This window comes from Mus musculus, chromosome 2, assembly GCF_000001635.26.
Source record: "Mus musculus strain C57BL/6J chromosome 2, GRCm38.p6 C57BL/6J".
Taxonomy (NCBI): Eukaryota; Metazoa; Chordata; class Mammalia; order Rodentia; family Muridae; genus Mus; species Mus musculus.
The window spans coordinates 62,450,046-62,470,591 of record NC_000068.7 but is presented as its reverse complement, the minus strand read 5'-3'; the positions used below and the strand labels follow the sequence as shown (position 1 = coordinate 62,470,591).

Genomic DNA, 20,546 nt, shown 5'->3' with positions numbered 1-20,546 from the left:
TTTAATTTCTCCAAAGTCTCTGATAGCATTTTTTGTCAACTAAAATACCATTTTCCTTGTGTAAGTTTGTTTGCCAATTTCCTTGGGAAACAAGCCAACTCAGTCACCACTGAAACCTGCTCTTTCACATAACCCTTTTCCTGAATAGCTCTTAGCAGGTATTTAAAAAGAAAAAATTCCTCTGCAGCTTCGTGATAGCAGAGCATGCCTCCTTTGCCTTCATTCTCAACATCTCCCATGTCACATCACCCCTCCAAACCTGCAAGGCAGCCAGCCCTTACTAAGAAAAATTTGACAGTTTCTTGATCCTGAGTAACAGGACTTCACTGTTCATAACTTTCCATCGCGGAACAATGCTTTCTATCATGGTGCTTTTCAAACAATTAGCAGTCATTTCATGAACTCACAAATGCAGCCACTTGTTGCACTTAGGAACACAGACAGTGCCATGTGAGCACGGTGCTTGAGCGCAATCAAAAACAGAGACATAAGCAATAAAACAACCAACCAATGCAGTCTGAGCTTTTTTGTTTGAACTCAGCTTAGGAAGCCATATTGGATGATTCGAAAATGTCACCACTTTCCCATGCCTATAAACGGCCATGGAAGTGCTGTGGGGATGGCTTCTGTGGCTACAAATACTTTTCAGAGAGATGACTGGACTTTAAATCTGAAACAAACCGGTGTGTCAGTCTTGATGGTGATCGAGGAGCACTCTAGAGCGCTAAGAATTAGAAGAGAAAAAAAAAAAAAAAAGGTATTATCCTCTTGAGCCAAGATTCCAGGAATTGGAAACAGAAGGGTGGCTGGAGAGCCAAAGAAAACAATCCCTCATGATTCAGGGGTCAACAGTGGAAATAATGAAACAAGGGCATCTGTTCAGTGGAGACATTAGATGCTTCACCACTAGAAACAAGTAACTGTGAGCTAGCACAAATGCTGGCCCGACCGTGCCGACGGTGGGCTACTGAAGACAGACTTCGTGAGCTTATTGAAACACTGAACCATAACAGGTTCTCATCACGTTGTTGATTGCCAAACGGTTCTGGACTTAGTGTGATGCTAACATGCCTATTGTCCTCAGATGTCACGATCTAGTCTAGGGTTTGAAAGTGACACAAAACAAAGAAAACCACAAATGTGGGAAAAGCAACAGAGAGCCTTCTCGCTCCTTATGCCTTTGGCCAGCAGTTTCATGGAGTCTCAGAGGAAAGACTGTGCGGAATTCCACCAATGGATCATGTTCCAGCCTGTGACTGACTATAACACACCACAAGAAAAAGTGGAGCGACTCTCCTGGAACCCAAAGAGTGAGGATAAAGGGACAGTAGAAATCAGTGCAGGAGCTGAGTCTCCTCCCTGAACAACAAAACAGGGTCCCATCCCTGAAACTGAAGTGACAGAAAGGGAGACCAACTCCTGCAAGCTCTCTTTTGTTCTACACCCCCCCACACACACATACATACACAGTGCCACACATGTGCCCACACAAATAAGTAAGTAAATGTATTAAAACCAATTATTCATGAACTTTTATCTCAAAACTAGAGAAAAATAGAAAGGAAAGCAAATCTCCAAAGCAAGAGAAATAAAATGAGAGGATAATTCACCAGATGTGGTGGTACATACCTTTTAATCCCAGCACTTAGAACACACAAATTCAGATAAATGTCTGTGAGTTCCAGGCCAGTTAGAGGTACATAGCAAGACTCTGGGAAACAAACAAACAAACAAACAAACAGGAAAAAAATGAAGATTGGTGTTGTACTTTATTAATAAAGTTATAAGACAAGAAGGAAAGAAGCAGAAATGAACCCCGCCCCCAACTGTAACATGAGTGAAAATACTTTCATAAGGATTTTACCTGAAAGGAAACCATAGATGAGGGGCTCACAAACATAAATGAGAACCCCACATCAGAGACTCTGTCCCTGTGGTATAGAAAAGAGCACAGAATTGTTAAACTACCTTAAATAACCTTGCAATAAATCACAAAACCTTTGATGTTTTCCCATTGACAGACATCAGAAGAATGTTTGAATGATTGTCTCAATAAATACAATGAACTCATTTCTTGACATTTAAAGTGCATTCATTGTTGTTGAAAATTTAAATGGGAATAAATCGTGTATAAAACAATATAGTAAGAACAATAGGACTAAAAAGGTTGTGACTGCCTAGAAAGAAAGGAAGAAATGGGAAAATACTTGCCCATCTAAAGGGAAAAGGGAAGTGGTCTGTGAAGCTAAATGAGTTGGGAAATAACTAATTTTTTTCAATTTTTATTAGATATTTTCTTCATTTACATTTTGAATGCTATCACGAAAGTCCCTTATACCCTCCCCCCTGCCCAGCTCCCCTACCCACTTACTCCCACTTCTTGGCCCTGACGTTCCTCTGTTCTGGGACATATAAAGTTTGTAAGACTTAGGGGCCTCTCTTCCCAATGATGGCTTACTAGGCCATCTTCTGCTACATATGCAGCTAGAGACACGAGCTCTGGGGGTACTGGTTAGTTCATATTGTTGTTCCACCTATAGGGTTGCAGACCTCTTCAGCTCTTTGGGTACTTTCTCTATCTTCTCCATTGGGGGCCCTGTGTTCCATCTATAGATGACTGGGAGCATCCACTTCTGTGTTTGCCAGGCACTGGCATAGCCTCACATGAGACACCTATATCAGGGTCCCTTCAGCAAAGTCTTGCTGGCATGTGCAATAGTGTCTAGGTTTGGTGGCTGATTATAGGATGGATCCCCGGGTGGGGTAGTCTCTGGATGGTCCATCCTTTCATCTTAGCTCCAAACATTGTCTCTGTAACTCCTTCCATTGGTATTTTGTTCCCTATTCTAAGGAGGAATGAAGTATCCACACGCTGGTCTTCCTTCTTCTTGATTTTCTTGTGTTTTTAAGTACGAATTAAGATAAAGGAGATAGTTGAAAATCTAGATGAAATTTGTAAGATGTTTAAGATAATAGAATTATTTTTAGATGGCACAGTAGAGACTTTTAAAAAAGACCTAAGAGTAAACCAATTTTATAGATTAAATGGAAGCCTCAAGATGGGGCTGGAGGGTTAGCTCAGAGGCAGAGCACCTGCCCAGCATGTTGGAGCCCAGGGTTCCCCAGACCACAACCACGAAACAACCAACACTGTTTTGTGAGAAAGGCACCAGGTCCAAATAGTTTCCAAGTGAAATAGGTGAATGTGGCTCTGTAAATTATTCTAGAGCCAGTTGTTGTTGTTGTTTTTTTTTTAAGGAATATTTTAAATATTATAGCTGTAACACAAGTACTGTATATAACTAACAATTGATACAAAACATAGCAAAGAGGAGAACATAAAGAAAATCACAGAGATTAATTTCACTGATGAATGTTGATTTTAAGTAGAATTCAACAACACATTTGAAGATTCAAAATATATCACAATCAGCTGTGATTTATTTCAAGATCATGAGAGAGATTCACTACTAGGAAATCTACTAGTGTCATATGCTGATCACAAACCAAAACAGGATGGTTTCATCATTAACTCCATATCTGGTACATTGGCCTTTGGTAGAAAATAATTCCCATTCTTCATAAAATGTGAGTAAAATTGAATTTCTGCATCATGTACTGAAATCAAGCCCACAAAATGCAGCAAACGGTGACCAAAGAGTGAATAATCAGAACACCTATGTGTTCTTGATGGTAGCATAAAATGGAAGATACAGGAAAAATTGTTGGGTGTTTTGTTGGATGTTTAAACATATACCTTATGAAAACTAAATAAATAAGTAACCTAACTCCATACGATACTGGCTGATTGAGTCAAGTTATATGGACAAAATGGAGAACTAAGTAACCATAAAATGGGCTAGCAAGATGGCTCAGCGTTTAAAAGCATTTGCTACCAAGCCTGATGACCAGAGTACTATACCCAGAGCTCTTTTGGTGGAAGGAGAGAGAACCAACTCCCACAAGCTGTCCTCTGACCACCTACCATGACACATGCCCCTTCTCTCCTCTCCTATGGTGGTTTGAACAGGAATGGCCCCATAGATTCATGTGTTAGAATGTTTGGTCCATAAGGAGTGGAGCCATTAGGAGGTGTGGCCTTGTTGGAGGAAGTGTGTTACTGCTCAAAGCCTGGATCAGTGGCTCACAGTTCTTTTGCTGCTGCCTGCAGATCAAGATTAGAACTCTCAACTCCTTCTCCAGCATCGTGTCTGCTTGCATGCCACCATGATGCTGATGGACTCTGAACTGTAAGCCAGCCCCAAGTCAATGTTCCTTCTAAAAGTTGCCATGGTCATGGTGCCTTTTCACAGAAATAGAAACCCTCTGACAACCACACAAGGCTATAACAACTGTCATAATGATGTGAACATGGGCATTCTCCATGGTTTTCTTTATAACCAAAACCTGGAAACAACCCAAAGTCCAGTAAGAGTAGAAAAGGACAAAGTCCATGTATTCACACAATGGAATATTACAGGGCAAAACCCACATACAACAACAGGAATAAATCTAGCAATGTGTCGCAAAAAGGAGATAACCACAAAATAGCATGCATTGTGTGATGCTATTTATATAGTTTCAGAATAGTCCAAAGTGTCCAGTGGTTTGGTGATAGCTTTGTGGTTGCCTCCAAGGACAGGGATTTAAGTGGACAATGGGAACCAGATTGTTTTCTGAAGGGAAGGGACGACTGGAGGACAAAGATAAACAGTGATTTGTCTAAGTATGGAGCCATCAAGCTGAGACCAGGGGCAAATCTGAAATAGACTGTGGAGGGGAGCTGGCTGAATTAATGGGAATTGGGGGATGAGTAGCAATGGGCCAGAATCCAACCTAACAGCCTGCTCTCCCCGGAGAGCCGGGGAGACCCTGATTTGTAGCTTTTGTCAATTTTCATGGTGTAACTACACCCACCAGGGCAGATCTCAAACTGAACGTGGATCTGGCAAGAGGTGTGTATTTGCCTGTGCCTACTGTGGCAGCCAGAGACAGCACACAACGGGATGACAAAGAGTGACTGATGAATGGGGGCTCTGAAGGTCTGCCTTCAGAACTGAGTGCAGTAGCTAGCTGGACCAGCACAGTGGGAAGCAGGCACAGCAGTGAGAGAACATTGATTTCGGAATAGTGTGGCACCCCCGTACGAAGCACCATGCTTAAAGGTGATGCACTTTAGAATGGTATGTGGTAAGGCTACTGGCTAGCAGATGTATGTTCCTTTAATGACCCTTTAAACATTTTTTTGTAACTTTTGCCTTTAGCCTAATCTCAGGGCTTTATTGCTTGTCGAAGCAGAGAACTCTTTGATCTGGTGATTCTTAGCTGTGAATCCAACACAGAGCACCTTCAAATCAGGATTGCCAAATACTGTTATGCTTGCGTAATTTAAATCATGTTTATACAAAACTATAATATAAACTATATAACTATAAACATAATTTATACATGGAAAATGTACTTGTTTTAGGTTTTAAAATAATAACAAAATGTAAGTACAAAAGTAACAAAACAAATTTAATAAATAATTATGATATTATATGATGATACAGAATTTTGCTGACCCAAGGTGTTAAAGATTTGAGTGGATAAGACAGCGATTCAAACCTCATCTTTTCTCTTTTCTTCCCTCCCAGGAATAATATGATTCCCATAATTAGTGTTGATGGTTCCTTTAGTAATTTAGGTTTATACTGCCTATATACTATAGAAACCAAGTGATATACAAAAGAGCATATGTGCTTTTAAATTCTACCTAAATTGTGTCCATTTTAAGCTAATTTATTTTGCCATGCTGTGTTTAAAACCTAGAGACTCAGTCATGGTAGTCAAGTACTTGACCTGAATAGAGTATCATGTTTTAATTACCTTTTGGAAATATTTAATGTTTTAATATTTATACTGTAATTTCAAATATTTATACATTGTGATTCTTATGTATCTAATTCATCTTTTTATTAGTATATATCATTGCATTATGGAAATAAAATCATTTCATTCTACAATTGAAGGATACTTCTAATCTGCAAGAAAAATATACTATGATTATAAACAATGAAAAGTTGCATATTTAAGATTTTGGCAGAGAAGGTATCAGCCAGTAAATGGATAATGTATCAGAAATATTAATCTTTTGCTACTCACATTTAATAACTTCAGGTATTTTATGTTCTATTTAAGATACTAGATATGACAATTTTTACATTAATAGCAAAGGGACAATCTCTAATAGAAAGTTACAAAGATAGCAGAGAGTCCATAAAACACAAGTGAAATCATGCCACTAGCAATCAGATAAATGCACAATGAATCATGATGCATGAGAAGGAAATGGACCAAGTGTGATGACATCAAAGGCAAGAGGAGTGGCCAGAAAGGAGGACCTACCATAAATAACCAATGGGGATACAAGGCATTTCATATGTTGTTGAGTGTTTAAAATGTATCATAATAAACTTTGAAACAAAGAAAACAAAGGAGATAAAAATGAAAGGAAGGGAAGGAGGGAGAGAGGCTGGCTGGCTGGCAGGTTGTTGCTATGCCAAAGTCTGTACTGAAAGGCCGAGGATAGCCAGGAGATGCTCATAATAACCTAAAGCTTTTATAGGCACAGCTGGCGATTCTGTTAGGTTTTACACCTCAGCTACCCCCATCAACATAAATGGCCTCATAGCATTATGTGTGCTTATGTAGACTGTATTCTGTCCCTCTATGTTCAACTGTGCCACAACACACAAGATCTGTCAATAACTCAACATTTTAGCTCATCTCTGCAGCCCATTTCAACTTTTCTTACCAATTTTTGCCTTCTCAGATGCCTTTGGGCTTAGGCCAAAGCCATTTGCATTTTTTTTACCTAAGAAAACCTCTCTCTCTCTCTCTCTCTCTCTCTCTCTCTCTCTCTCTCTCTCTCTCTCTCTCTCTTTCTTTATCTCTTTCCTGGAAAGAAATTAATATTGAAACTGAAGGCAAGCAGTAGTTTGAGAGGCAGTTCAATAACTCAGTTGAAAAATAACAGCTTGAACTAAGAGAGTGAAAGCAGTGAGACCAGAAGCAGTAGGGACTGTACTAAGGTGATGCTGTGGGTACCACGAGGCAGCAGTATCTTGGGTTTCTGGCTCAGTATCTAAACAGTGTAAGGCTGTGAAGAGTAGGTACTTAACACGGAGCAGTGTTCATGGCTGTGGACTTGGTTTGGACACAGGAAAGAAATGATACCTAGTTGAACTGTGAATTCCATCCTACAGGAACATAAGGTGTGTGTGTCTGTGTATGTGTGTGTGTGTAAGGTTCTATTGTGTCACAAAGGAATCATCAAGCAGGATTATGATAATGGACTAAGAAGAGAGAAAGAAGTAAGAATGAAGAACGATTGGACACCATGGCGGTCTTTAATGACTGGCCATGAAGAATAGAAGGGAGAATGCCATAAAGCTTGTGTGTGAGAGGGATGTAGGACTGTAGTCTGATAGGGTGATGTATGGATCTTAAAGCTATATTTGAATAGCAATGGAACAATAAATGAATTTATTGGGTATTAAGAGGGAAATTAGCTAATTAGCAGAGCCAGTGGGTGTTTGTTAGTTGTCGGTTGACTGAGTTTGTGATCATTGGTTTAAGGTGAGAGGAAGGCAACAAACTGATGAGCCCCCTCGCTTCAGCAGACCTTGTGGAAAGCACGAGTGGAGAAAGGTAGCATTAAAAATAAAAGTCCTCTTCCCTTTCCAAGAGACAGCATGGAAAGGTGAGCACAGCACACAAGGGAAGCCATGTCTCTCCCTGCCTCCCACACCAAACTGCACAGGAAATCAAGTCCTTGCTGAAGAGCAACACAATGACAGGAACTTCCTTCCACCAGGCAGAATCAGAGTTCAAACCCCCGCTCTGTTGAAACCTAATTTAGAAGCCATTCTCCTTCGGAGTGACTTCCCCCAGGGAAATCACAGGTTCCTGCCAAGACAGAAAATGCCTGCTCCTCCCTGCTCACCAGATATTTTTGAGTGGTCCCTCTCACTTTTTTAACAATTGTAATTTTATTTTTTTGATGTTTGAAATGTTTTCATCTGACATCTGGAACAAATGCAAAGAATTTCTAGAAAACCGGATTATTCCCCCCACCCCAAGAGTCACATGTGTAGTAACACATCTCCCTTGACAGTGTTTGATGCTTTCAGATGCTTCACAATTTTGCACTCTGTCTAGAGACACAGAACCCAGTGACACAGCAGGCCAGCATGGCACGTGGCTGGTGGCTCAAATATCAGCTTAGTGAGCACCTGGTTAGGCTGCCTCAAGTCTGGAAGCCCCAGAAAAGTGACCATGCTAATCCCTTTCTCATACCTCTGTGAGGCACAGAGGAACTATTCCAAGCTCATGGAGCAAGGCCTCACAGAGAACTCTTCCTAAGTGAATCTCACTAGAAGAATTACTTTAAATAATCCAGAAGCAATAGTGACATTATTGATCTTCTGGTACACATCTGTTATTGTTGATATGACTTTGTATGCTGGGAAGATGGAAATAATAAACCTTCCCAGGCTCCCTAAAGGTTCATAAAATAAAACCTCAAGACAAGCAGAGATCGTTTCTTCATAAACGGACACTGTTTCTTTCTGTGTTGCTAACAGATTTCCAACACCTTTGTCCTTTCAAATTTATCCCCTTATAATCCTCCAAATCAGAAGCCAGTATCAAGCCAGACCTAGAAGTGCAAGCCTATAATCCCAGCTATAAAAAGGGAGGCTGAGGAAAGAGGATTATAAACTCAAGAGCAGCATCAGTTAGGAATGAATTTGAGGCCAGCCTGGGCAACTTTAAGACCCTATCTCAAAAGGTAAGAAGATACCTAATGATGGAACTCAGGGAGAGAGCATTTGCCTAGTATGCCATTGAACCCTAATTTCTTTTTTATTTTTTTATTTTAGGTTTTCCTTTTTTTTTTTTTTTGATTTGTTGACCACTTTTATTATTTTTTTCTTTTATTGGATATTTTCTTTATTTACATTTCAAATGTTATTCCCTTTCCAGGTCTTCCCTCTACCCTATCCACCCTCCTCCTGCCTCTATAAGGGTGCTTTCCCATCCACCCACCCACTCCCACCTTCCCACCCTAGCACTCCCCTACACTGGGGCATCGAACCCCCTCAGCCCAAGGGCCTCTCATCTTACTGATGTCCAACAAGGCCATCTTCTGCCATATATGCGGCCAGAACCTTGGGTGGGTCCGTCCATGTGTACTGAAAGAGAAAAAACTGTAAGAATAAGCCAGCCAACCCCGCCCCCTCTGTCTCTCCCTTCCCTCCCCCCTCTACTCAACAGTAGACGATTTGGCCACGATTTGTCCAGCTGTGAAGAGGCGCCAGTCCTTGGTTTGTGGCCCCGGTCCGTCTTTAAACCTATCACCCCAACATCTGCTCCCACCCTTTGTCTCTGACCCAGATCCTCCTGCCTCTATATTATCTTCATTCTTGTGTCTATGCTGGGCTCACCTGGATAATTCAGTATTGTCTCCTCAACTCAAGTTTCCTCACCACAATTGCCAAATCCGTTTGAGTATATTCACTTCCTGGAGGTCAGGACACGCATTTCTGAGAAAGGAACCAACATAAATAAGAGGGATTCCCCCATGTAGCAGGTTGACAGTAAACAGCTTGAGATTTATTGCAGAACAAAATCTACTTGAGAAACAAAAAGGAAAGGTTGCAGTCTAAACAGCAAGGTGAGGGGGCTTCGCTGTCCATTGACAACTGATCTGGACATGAGCACAAGCGCAATTATCAGTTTTCCACAGGATGGTGGTACGGCAAAAATAAATAAATAAATAAATAAATTACAAAAAAATAATAGGATGGGGGAAATAAGTCTCCTGAAAATTAAAGGCATTGTGACTGTGTCGCTTAGGAGGGGAAACAGCATAGCTCTTAATAATTAGTTGCAAGGGTGTGAGAAGTGGGCCAGGGATAATTAGCAGGGGACGCTGATCATGTGCACATTCGCAGCGAGCTGACAAAAAGAGGAAGTGAGCCAAACTGCAGGGAGAAGCTGGGGCTTTTTAAAAGGGAAGTTCTTGACCATGAAGATCAGACTACCAAGAGAAGCTGTGTAATTTCCATCCTTAAAGAGCTTTAAAAATAGGATAAACAGCCATCTGCACAAGATGATTTATGCATTGACCTTCAGGAGGCGGGCCCGATCATCTCATGAAGTCCCTTCCAAGTGTGGGATTCTATGATTTAATCAGTATGTGATTTTTCTCAGCTCTACATTTTGCGAGATAACCAGCAGATGGGAGCCACAAATTCCCCAACATCATACCAAAATCATGGTTCCTCACACTGGTAGGGCCCAGGCAAGCTTGCCAAATTGGCATCCATTGAAAAAAAATCATTGAAGGACCCACCTCAAACATTTATTTATCTCCTTGTGGGTGTCTGGACCACCCATGTCCACAAAATAGAGATAATCTTTAGACCGATTGTGTGCATTCAGCTTTGACTTAAGTAAGAGTCACGTTGAAAAGGGGAGTCTCATTTTGAAACCTGAAACAACAGCTCTCATAAAACGGTGGTGGTGGTGGTGGTGGTGGGGGATTTACAAACTCCAGCTGAAGGAGAAACGAGGTCAATTAGACACAGCCCTTCCCAGGAAACGTTTTAGAGCAAACTTGAGCCTTACTTGTTTTCACTTAACAGACACGTCTCGTCAGTTCTTTGGGCATATATGTAGTGCTTACTATAGCCTAGGTTCAGTACAAAGCCACAGGGAGACAAATACCATCCATCCGTCAAAGAGCTTAGTCTCTTCCAAAGGAAGAGGCCATTTTTTTTTTTTTTTTTTTTTTTTTTGACGCAGAGTCAGCAAAGCAGTAACAGGATGCAGAATAATCGATGGGATGATGCCAAGAAAACGATCCAAGTCTGAGAGACCTAAGGGACTTGGACTTGTGTCTGAAGGTTAAAACGAAGCTGGGGAGGAAAGATAATAAAACGTTTTCTGGAGCACTCAGGATAGCCTGAAGAGTGGCTGGTAAACCCCACGAAGTGAAATTTGTATACAGCTAGTGCTTACGGTGTAGAGAGAAGGGTAAAAGGCCAGTTGGGGAGAAGGAAAGACCCAGAAGTGAGGGAAACCGAGAGGTCACGAGAGCTCTCACAGGTCATGCAAAAGAACTCAGACACAGCATAGAAGAAATATGGCTGCTGAGTGATAGAATACACTTCTGAACCAAAAGACAGAAAAGCATTTGCATACGATTCACCAAAATGAAGGGGTCACTAGGCAGGTGTTGAGACATCAAGGAGAACCCAATAAGGCTGAGCAGGGCAACAGCATCTAGTTAGGGTACTCTTCCTTCTCTTCTGATCACTGCTCCTTGGACTTCATCCCCCTGCCTCCCCTTGTTATTCAGACCCTTCAGGTGACCACCTGAAGCTTCTACATCTTAAGCTTCAGCCAATGACAAGCCAGGAATACACTGGTCCCATTATCTCACTGGCAGACCCCAAATTCCAGCGAAGGGGACTAACAATGGTCCACGGAGACTTTTTCGGGGAGAAGGCGTTCATTACAGCAGGGAACTATTGCTGCAGGCACCTTAGGGGCAGGGTGAACTTGTTCTCTGAACCGGAAGGGCTGCTTTGTAAGTTTTCTCCGTGTGAATGTAGGACCTTTGGTTTGTTTGATGGGGACGGATGCAGACAATCAGTGTGGCGATGGTCACAGATGTGTGTAGCTCCTACCTGGAGGCTGGGAGAAAAGATGGAGTCTCCAGTCGTTCCAGGAACTACTTGGCCACACTAGCAACAGCTGAGGGCAAGCGCCAAGCCTCCGGCACCTCAATCCAAAGAACAGGTTTCTCAAATTGTGTTCTTTATTCAGAACTTATAACGGCTGGCAGGTTCTGCTCCCATATATGAATTTTCAATCAGCGTGCTTTTATTCAAATTGTTCTTTTGTTTCATTGTGTTACTAAAAAAAAGTATGACAGGTTGGCATGCTTGTTTATGTAAATGTCTGGAACTGTAATTTCTTGTACGTTAAGTACAGATAATTACACAGCCTACCTTAATCTCTGAGGACCTAACAATCACCTTAACAGCACTAAAATTAGACTTCTCTTAAATTAGTGCTGAGGAAGTATGCATTAAATATTTTATTAATAAACAATTTACCTTTCTCGATTCTTCGAAGAATTTTAATTTTTGCGAATGGAAACGACATAGAACAGTATTGTGCAGTTATATGAAAGACCACTAGATGGCACCATACATCTTTTCTTCCAATTTTATCTCCCTAAACTAGCTGTTTTAGAAAAGGAATTTGTGTTCTTTCGGGAGGAAAAAAAAAAAAAAAAAAAAAAAAAAGGAAGAAAAGAAGATTAAAAAAAAAAAAAGAAAGAAAGAAAAGAAAAAGAAAAAAGCCATGGTAGTTTTTGCAACGCTTTTTGAACGTTTATTAGTGTTGCGGCATATTGGTGAGACTGTCTATACTTAAACACCAATTTCAGGCTTGCTCGGCTATTTCCCAGGAGGTATTTTCATTTCTCAGTCTTTATTATCAAACCATACTGTTTTATTTTTTCTTGTTTTACAGTACATTTTGATATTGTTGCAATCATTATTTCCCTTCAATGATATCGTTATTTCCATAATCTTCCTTATTTACAATTTTCCAAAACAAAATCCAACTGCATTTAATTATGTTACAAAGGAAGGAAAACACGAATTTTGTTTAAGTTCTCAATAAGTTATAACAATAGCAAAAATAATAAAGGAGCATGCAATCTGGGAGGAAGTTACATCTTTATTATATTTTTGTCAGTAGTAAAATAAACACTTTTGCATCTGTGATATACATTTTTGCAGGAGTGAATGTGTGTAAACTAAATTAATATTTTAGTAAGGTTGTATTCATTATTATAAAAGCTAATAATGTGGAATGACTGATCATGTACAATTGCAGAAGTATACATTTATTTGTGTAACTCAAAGAGAATATTTTACTCCATATATATAATAATGCCAATTGATTAGCAAAACAGAAAACAGTTATTAAAAGGGGTTAAAAACTACACTAGGCATAAAGTAACAACTTAAATATTAATCATGATAACTTTGTTTAAAACAGAAAGGAAATGTATATGCTAATTATCTTCTCGGGGAAATAAAATTCATGTTTTTAAGACTTTTCAGAATTCTCTACATTTTCTATAGTGATATATTGTGTTCATACTCAAGACTTCATGGAGATTGCAAAAAATGCTACTTTCTAAAAGAGACTCATTTATTGCTCAGATTGTCAGAATAATTGCTTACTAAATGAATGTTCTTCGTGATGCTCCAGACTAGGAAAGCTGCCGAGAGCAAGCGGAACTTTTTGAGGCCTTTCCTACACATGTTCCAGCCACTGCCCTGGGAAGAGAACCTGCTTGCAGGTCACAGTGTCAGGAGTCTCTGAAGGACTCTGTGTCTTACCCTTCAGCCTCTCCCTGGGAGAGCCTTCATCTTCCAGCAAGTGGCAAGTCAGAGGTTCTTAAAGTTTTTGAGGTCAGGGAACCTGTGCTCTCTTAAATACTGGCACCATATTTGTATGGGCAATATATGTTTATGCTTAGCATATTCTAAATGAAAACAAATTGATAACTGCTTGTTTACTTTAAGTTAGAATTCTCCCACTGTATAATTTTACGTGAAGAATACCTTTTATAAAACAGATAAAGTACAGAAAGACAATGGCCTGTGTATAGCACCTGGTGTCTCTGATTTCTTCTTGCCTGGGAAGAAGATGGATTTCTGCTTTTGCTTCTGCACCCAATCCCTGTGCTCATTCTACGCAGCTTCTGGACATCTCTATGACACCACAGGATAAGAAAGAGTAAATAGCAGCAAACGACGTCTTTGATGATGATTGATGATGATGATGATAATGATGACGACGACGACGATGAAAATACTGATCATCAGAAAGAAAAGCATTTCGGGAAACCCAGAGCTGCGTTCCCAGGTTTTCTTTTGAGATTAGTTTATGAAACTGGATTGTGGTCACTGAATTATAATCAGTACAAAGCCTTCCTTCCTCTGCTTCTTTTCTAATATATTTTGCTAAAACTGAAACATAATTTGGGGAGTACAGAGTGACTCTTCACATCCCATTCTCTGCCATCAATCTCGGGGACATGTTAGCTGGACATGTTAGAGGGGACTGAGATTGTTGACCTCATCCACGCCTCCATCCTGTCGCTGCCACGGTCTACTTGGTTTCTCCCTGTTACCGTTAAAGATGATTATGCTTCATGCTTTCTCATCCTCCTGTTCCCTAGCTTCTTGATGAGCCTGTGTCCCTGCAGCTGATGCCTTGCAATGCTTTCCGTTCCAAATCTTGAAAGAGGCAACTATAGATTTATAGATTGAGGATACAACACACACACACACACACACACACACACACACACACACCCTTGACCACTCATTTCCATGAATACATTCTTTGATTCTGACCCTAACTGCGATGCTCCGTGATCTCTGTGTTGTTTACTTTTCTGACGACATATGAATATTATTTCTTTAGCTCAATCCCTACATATCTACACTCACAATCTCTCTGTCCATCAGTCATCATCGATTAATGGAACCTCTAGGTTTCTCATTAGTTTCCCCTGCAGCCTCACCCCTCCTTCTATCCAGCTTTTATATTCAGCATCCTTGCTTTCTTTGAACTGTACACCTGATTGGTTTGAACACAGCATTCCGCTTACTCTGCACCTGCGCTGATAGAGATGAACATATCTAGAGGAAATCACTGATGATATCGACTCAGATGCAAGGCTGTGAATATGAAAAGGGGGACCAACACTGCCTAGCAATTGCATCAGATGTCCCTAGTTGTTAACTATTCCACTGTCATATGTGACTATTTCTTGCCTTCTTTTTTTTTAAATTCCAATACCTCATTCATAATGGATAGTTCTGCCTCCTCTGGGTAATTAACTGAAGTAATTACCCACCCACTTACTTGTGTGTGCAAGTGTTTCACTTCCCGTGAGTACTGTTGTTGAGCGGTCTATGTTCCCCGAGACCAGCCTCCATGGTGAGTCCCAGCCTATGTGTTCTGACCTACTTAAGCCATAACTGCAGACATGTTGCTTCCTTACCTCTACTCTTTCAGCCACAATCACTTGGCTTTATTTCTCTGATTTAGCAAATGAGCTGTCTTTACCTGTTTGACTTTAAGTAAGCTTTTGCGGCTGGCTCTAGTTTGAACCCGAGCTAATCAACACGTCTGTCCCCGTTTCGTCAGCAACTTCCAGATTGCCAAATCCAACGATCAATACTTAGGGCTTACCTTCCTTGAGATGTTGGCAGCATTTTCCAGAGTTGTTCTCTCTATCCTTAAAAAACCAGACTTCGCTTGGCTGCCAGAACAGAACACTTTGCTGTCCCGATTATCCTCTGTGACAGCTCCAAGAGAAGAGAGAGAGGCGTTGGCTGAACTGGGATTTTACAGGTTTCCGTAGTCACTAGGAAGTTAGGCCAGAGAGAAAAACGCTCCACAGAGAAGACCTGTGCTTGAAAGGAAATAGCTGGCCTTTGTGTGACCTAATAGGAAGACACTGTCCCTAGAAAATAATCCAGGGAGAAGATGGCTTTTACTCTCTCTGGCTCTGAAGATCAGAGACATAGGCAAGGGTTAAGGAAGGCAGAGACAATAATTAAGAATAAAGGCACAAGTAAGATTATTATTATACTAACACCACACATATATCTATTGTATGTGTTATAATTTTTAATTAGGTGCTGTCACATTTATTCACTTATTTGTTTACAGTATCCTGGTTTTTATCCCAATCGTGTGAATGAAGAAACTGAGATTCACCAAGTTAACACAGTTGCTTACGGCTATGTAGCTTTTTTTTTTTTTTAAACAGAGTCGAGGCTAGAACCCAGACCCAAGAGAACCATGAAGGATAACAGCGGCAGACAAGTCTCCAAACAGAAATCCATGGCAACAGAATGAGAAGCACCACATGATTTGGTTCAAAAAATCAAGAGCTTAGAGCTTGGGACTGAGTTTCAGACACAAGCAAGCAGAGGGCTGGCCGGTAAGTCAGGCTCAAGGGGCACAGTGCGTGTATGGCGAAACTCAAGAAGCAAACGAGGTAAATTGAGCACACGTGGAAGGAGACCATACATTATGGAAAATGCTTCTCTGTCCTTTTACTTCTGGAGCTAAAAGTACTCCACACTCCCTGGATTAGATGTTAAGGCAGTCAACCCCATCTGTGTGGGAGTTACTTGACTGAGGTACAGTGGCGGCGAGAGAAGCTGGGGTTTCTGTCAATCAACCCACAGATTAACTGAAGCTCCAGTCTCTGTGGGAGATTTGGCATTCCCTCCTAGAGTTGCTCGTCCCATGTAGGAAAGAGGCAAATGCTGAACTTAGCGTGATGGGCATGGGTGGATGAGTGGGAGATGAGATGGGATTCCATCTGAAGGATTTAAAATAGTTCCTGGAAGTGCAGAATTCCTTAGAAGCCGAATAAAAGACTCCACATTTTGGGTTTTGTCCCCACTTGCTGTTTGTGATTCCTTGTTGGGTCTCAAATGCTTTAAGGTTCAGGAATGACAGGTGTTGAACAAGTATGCCCAGGGACAAAGGTGTATGCACTACTGTTCCCTGTCTGCATACCCTCAGTGGGGTTGGCACTTCGTTGTTGGTGACTAAGCATTTGAGCACATCCCCGGTCTTTACTTGAGTGTCTGAGACTATAGCATCCTCCAGTCCCTTCGGTAAGGAGACTTAAATGCTTGCACAGTTAGAAACCAGAACAACTCTTTCTCCAGACTTCTCCTGCCCTTTGACGATTCTCTCACTGTGGTCACTCACTCTCTCTATCCTGTGACTTCCTCTGCCCTGACTTCCAGAAGCTACCTTGAAGCTTATTGGTCAGTTTCTGAGTTAAAGCCAAATGTAGGAGTATCTAGGATTACCTTTAGTATTCTGGGCCTGGCAAGTGTTTAGATATGAGTCTGTCCTTCGGGGAGCTTCCATGAGTATCCTGTGGGGTCTCTGCTGGACCTGTGGTCCCAGATAGACCTGACTATGGAAGATTAAGGACAGGAAGCTGACCACAGTGGATTGTGTAGACATATCCCCATTTTAGACTTCATGATTTGCTAAAATGTTTTCTTTACCCTTTGAAGGCCTCACCTTCATGATTTAATTATGTCTTACAGGTCCTCCTTCCACTTGGAGCGTATCACAGTTCTGGCCGAGCAGACAGGCTGGACATCCCTTTTTAGGGGTCACCTGTGACTCTCTCTGTAGCTCTCGATCATTCAGCATCAATTTTAGCTCCTGGATTCTGATTCCTTCTCTCTAGGATACTATGAGCCAAATGCTCCCTCGAGGGCCCTGGCCATTGTTGGAAATCTCTCTCTCTCTGCCCTTTGAATTCTGGAGCTAGACGTGCTCCAGCCTGTCTGGATTTGATGTGTAATGTGCTCATCCCCATCTGAGTTGCGGAAACAGCTCCTTTGCCCCCTCCTTTCTTCTCTCCTGGTAGATTGCCTTGGACTCTTAAGATTGAACCATTCCTCTGAGGTTGCCCTAGCCTGTTAGAAGGGGCCCCTCCCTCTGAGAGACTTCAGGGGTGTCCAGTTTGGTCTTGGAGAAAACTATCACTAACTGTCATGTTAAAGTCTGCCAAATGGATTTGGTGGGCCATTCCCCTTCCCCACTGAGTTCCCTGCCTTGCTTGGTTTGTGGATACATTTATTTAAAAAAAAATAAAGATACTAATATCCCTAGTGATTGCAAACATAATAGTATAAAACAGTGAATTCAAAATAAAGTAATAAATGATATATTTTAGTAAAATAAGATCTTTTCCTAAAAAATTAAAGATACCACTTTATAGTTCACAGTTTTAAGGGTTGAACCTAAGGCTTCATTCAAGGCCAGGGTTCTGCCCCTGTGCCACATCCCTTCTGCAGAATTTCTTCAGTCTGCTGTCTTCATCCTCTTTAAAACATGTAGGCCCTGATCTTCTGAGCCTCCCACCTATGAGAACTGTGATTCAAGACCCTCTAAGAGGGTTCCCAGAGGTGTCTTGTTGCTAAGCTTTGGGTAAACTAGAGTGAGAGAAACATTCTTCCTAACAATGCCCTCTCGATGCCTGTCTCCATATCATCATTTCCCATCTTGAAAATAGTTGTATCCACTCAAGTGGCAGAGAGAAAGTTGTGTATGGTGCGATCTAGCTATGCGATACTGCATCGGTTCTATCTTCGTGTCTCAGTCTCTAGCTTTAATTTTAAAACTCTATTACACAAGAAACAAAATAAAAACTAACCCAGTAGGTGGCACCTGCAGAAATACATACAGAGCATGTGTGGCAGATTGTATTTTCCAAAAATGGCCATAGCAATATTTATGTTCCCACATATTCTCCCAGAGCCTTGACATCCTTCCATCAAGCAGCGCAATCTATTCTCTTCCCTCTGAATATGGAACACCCCGAGCACACACTTCTAACAAATTTCAGTGTACTATAAGTGATGTTGCCCGACTTCCTAGATATGGTTAAAAAGAAGAAAAAGTCAACATAGCTTCTGGGTACTTTTCTTCTTCCATTCCCCTTCCCCATTCCTCCCTCTCTTTCTTGTTATATAATTTGTGGGACCCAGTGCAATCTGAAAATAAGCTTATTCATAATTAAGATCTCTAAGCCAAAGACCAGCTCAGAGTCATCACACACACACACACACACACACAAACACACACACACTCACTCACACATGGAACCTATGTACCTGTGTCACAGGTCACAAAGCTCATTCCTTCTTTATCTTCTGACCTTGGGAACTCAGAGCTAGGGATTCCAGTTGCTAACTGTCTGCCAGTGAAGGTTGTTGTGATACAACCTCCTAAACTAGAGCAGCTTGAACAGCATACATTTATTTCTACAGTTCTGGCACTAATGGCTTGTACCAGAGTACCCCTTGGGTCAGGTTCCACTGAGCACCCTATTTTTGTTTTACATACAGCCATCTTCTTGCCCTGTTTTGTTGTAGAAAGCAAGGGTACATGGCTGCTTTTTATAAGAGCATTTAATCTTTTCATTCACTCTGCCCATATTTTCCAATTCTCCCCTATATCCCCATTTGCACATGCCTTGATTTTGAGATTGGATTTGACTTGGGGGACATGAACATTTAGTCCAAAGAACACCCCTTGAATTACCCCTTAAGCACCAGCTTTAATTACCATTCATGTAAGTGGGCAAGCATGTAGATGATTCTAGACTCTGACCATCCACCTTTCTAAATGAAACCCAGACTTCACCAAACAAACAAACAACAACAAAAACAACACCCCCACATCTTCACTATGCCCTGTCCAGAGAATCTATGAACAAACTTTTTTTGGTGTTTGGCTGTTGTTGTTTGTGTTCGTTTTTTCTTCCTGGCACTATGTTTTGGAGTTGATACCCAGCCACAGAAACTAAAATAACATGACTGTAGCTATTACAACCCAGTCATTCACATTCTCTCTCTCTCTCTCTCTCTCTCTCTCTCTCTCTCTCTCTCTCTCTCTCTCACGCACACACACACACACACACACACACACACACGGGAGAACATCTTCTACATCTCTTGCAATAACACCTGTACCCTTCACAGGGTTGACAAAAAAAGCCTATGTCTCTACACTACCACCATCACAACCCACTAGCAAGAGAGTCCAATGGCCTTCCTGTACCACTGCTTCCTGGCCATCCAATGAGGCACGTACCAGCATCAAATCTCAAGTAGCATCCATACATTTTGGCCCTCAAGATCTGGGCAATAAGAGCTGTTACTTATTTCACATTCACCAATGAGAATGGTCCCCAATTCAGATTCAGGGTTACTCTTCCAAGAATCACATCTATTAAAGTCCCCAGGAGAGTAGAGGCAGAACTTATGTTGTCTTTTATATTGGGGTTTCTATGAAACAGGAGCCTGAGACCAAAACCTCCAACTGATGCAACCCTACATTTTCATTATCAGCGCGTCATGGCCCGTTCTGTAATCACACACAATCCCTCCGACTTAACAGCTGCTGCAAACCCGTGACTGTCCCTTCTGCCTGCTTATTCGAGTGTCTTTGGGAGCAGCATCTCTTGGAATTTAAAATGTCCAACCCAATGTAATTTAATATGCCACAGCATTCTAGAAAAGAAGTATAAAAATAAAAACTCTAACTAGAAGGTTAGGCTTTTTTTGTTGGGCTTTACAAATTTTGAAACCATGACCACTGAAGCTCATCCGTTATACAAAATGATATGATGAGTTATTTTGAACATGTAGGAATGTTCTCACACTAAACAGTCTTCTTACCATAGCGAATTTATTCCTTGCAGAACTTGTTGAATTATCTCCTCAGCTTTTGTTAGTCCTCTACTTCAGCTGTTCTAACTGAAGTCATCGTCCCCCTGAATTCACTTTCGGTTCTATATTAACATGGGAACCACCTCAGAGTCATGCAAACATTAGCTTACACTGTGC

The 20,546-nt window shown here is 41.2% G+C and overlaps 1 long non-coding RNA gene across 2 annotated transcripts; it reads right to left on the bottom strand.

Moving 5' to 3' along the window:
- Nucleotides 1-1,629: 1,629 nt before the first annotated feature.
- On the bottom strand, nt 1,630-15,475 carry Gm13561. 2 transcript variants are annotated; one of them, XR_001783318.2, is made up of 6 exons: nt 15,340-15,475; nt 13,748-13,847; nt 11,739-11,967; nt 9,489-9,587; nt 9,169-9,236; nt 1,630-1,711 (listed from the first exon to the last, which is right to left on the bottom strand). It is a non-coding gene; the product is annotated as a predicted gene 13561 (long non-coding RNA). The 2 variants fall into 2 exon arrangements; XR_001783319.2 differs by lacking the exons at nt 11,739-11,967; nt 13,748-13,847.
- Between the last annotated feature and the right edge of the window lie 5,071 nt (nt 15,476-20,546).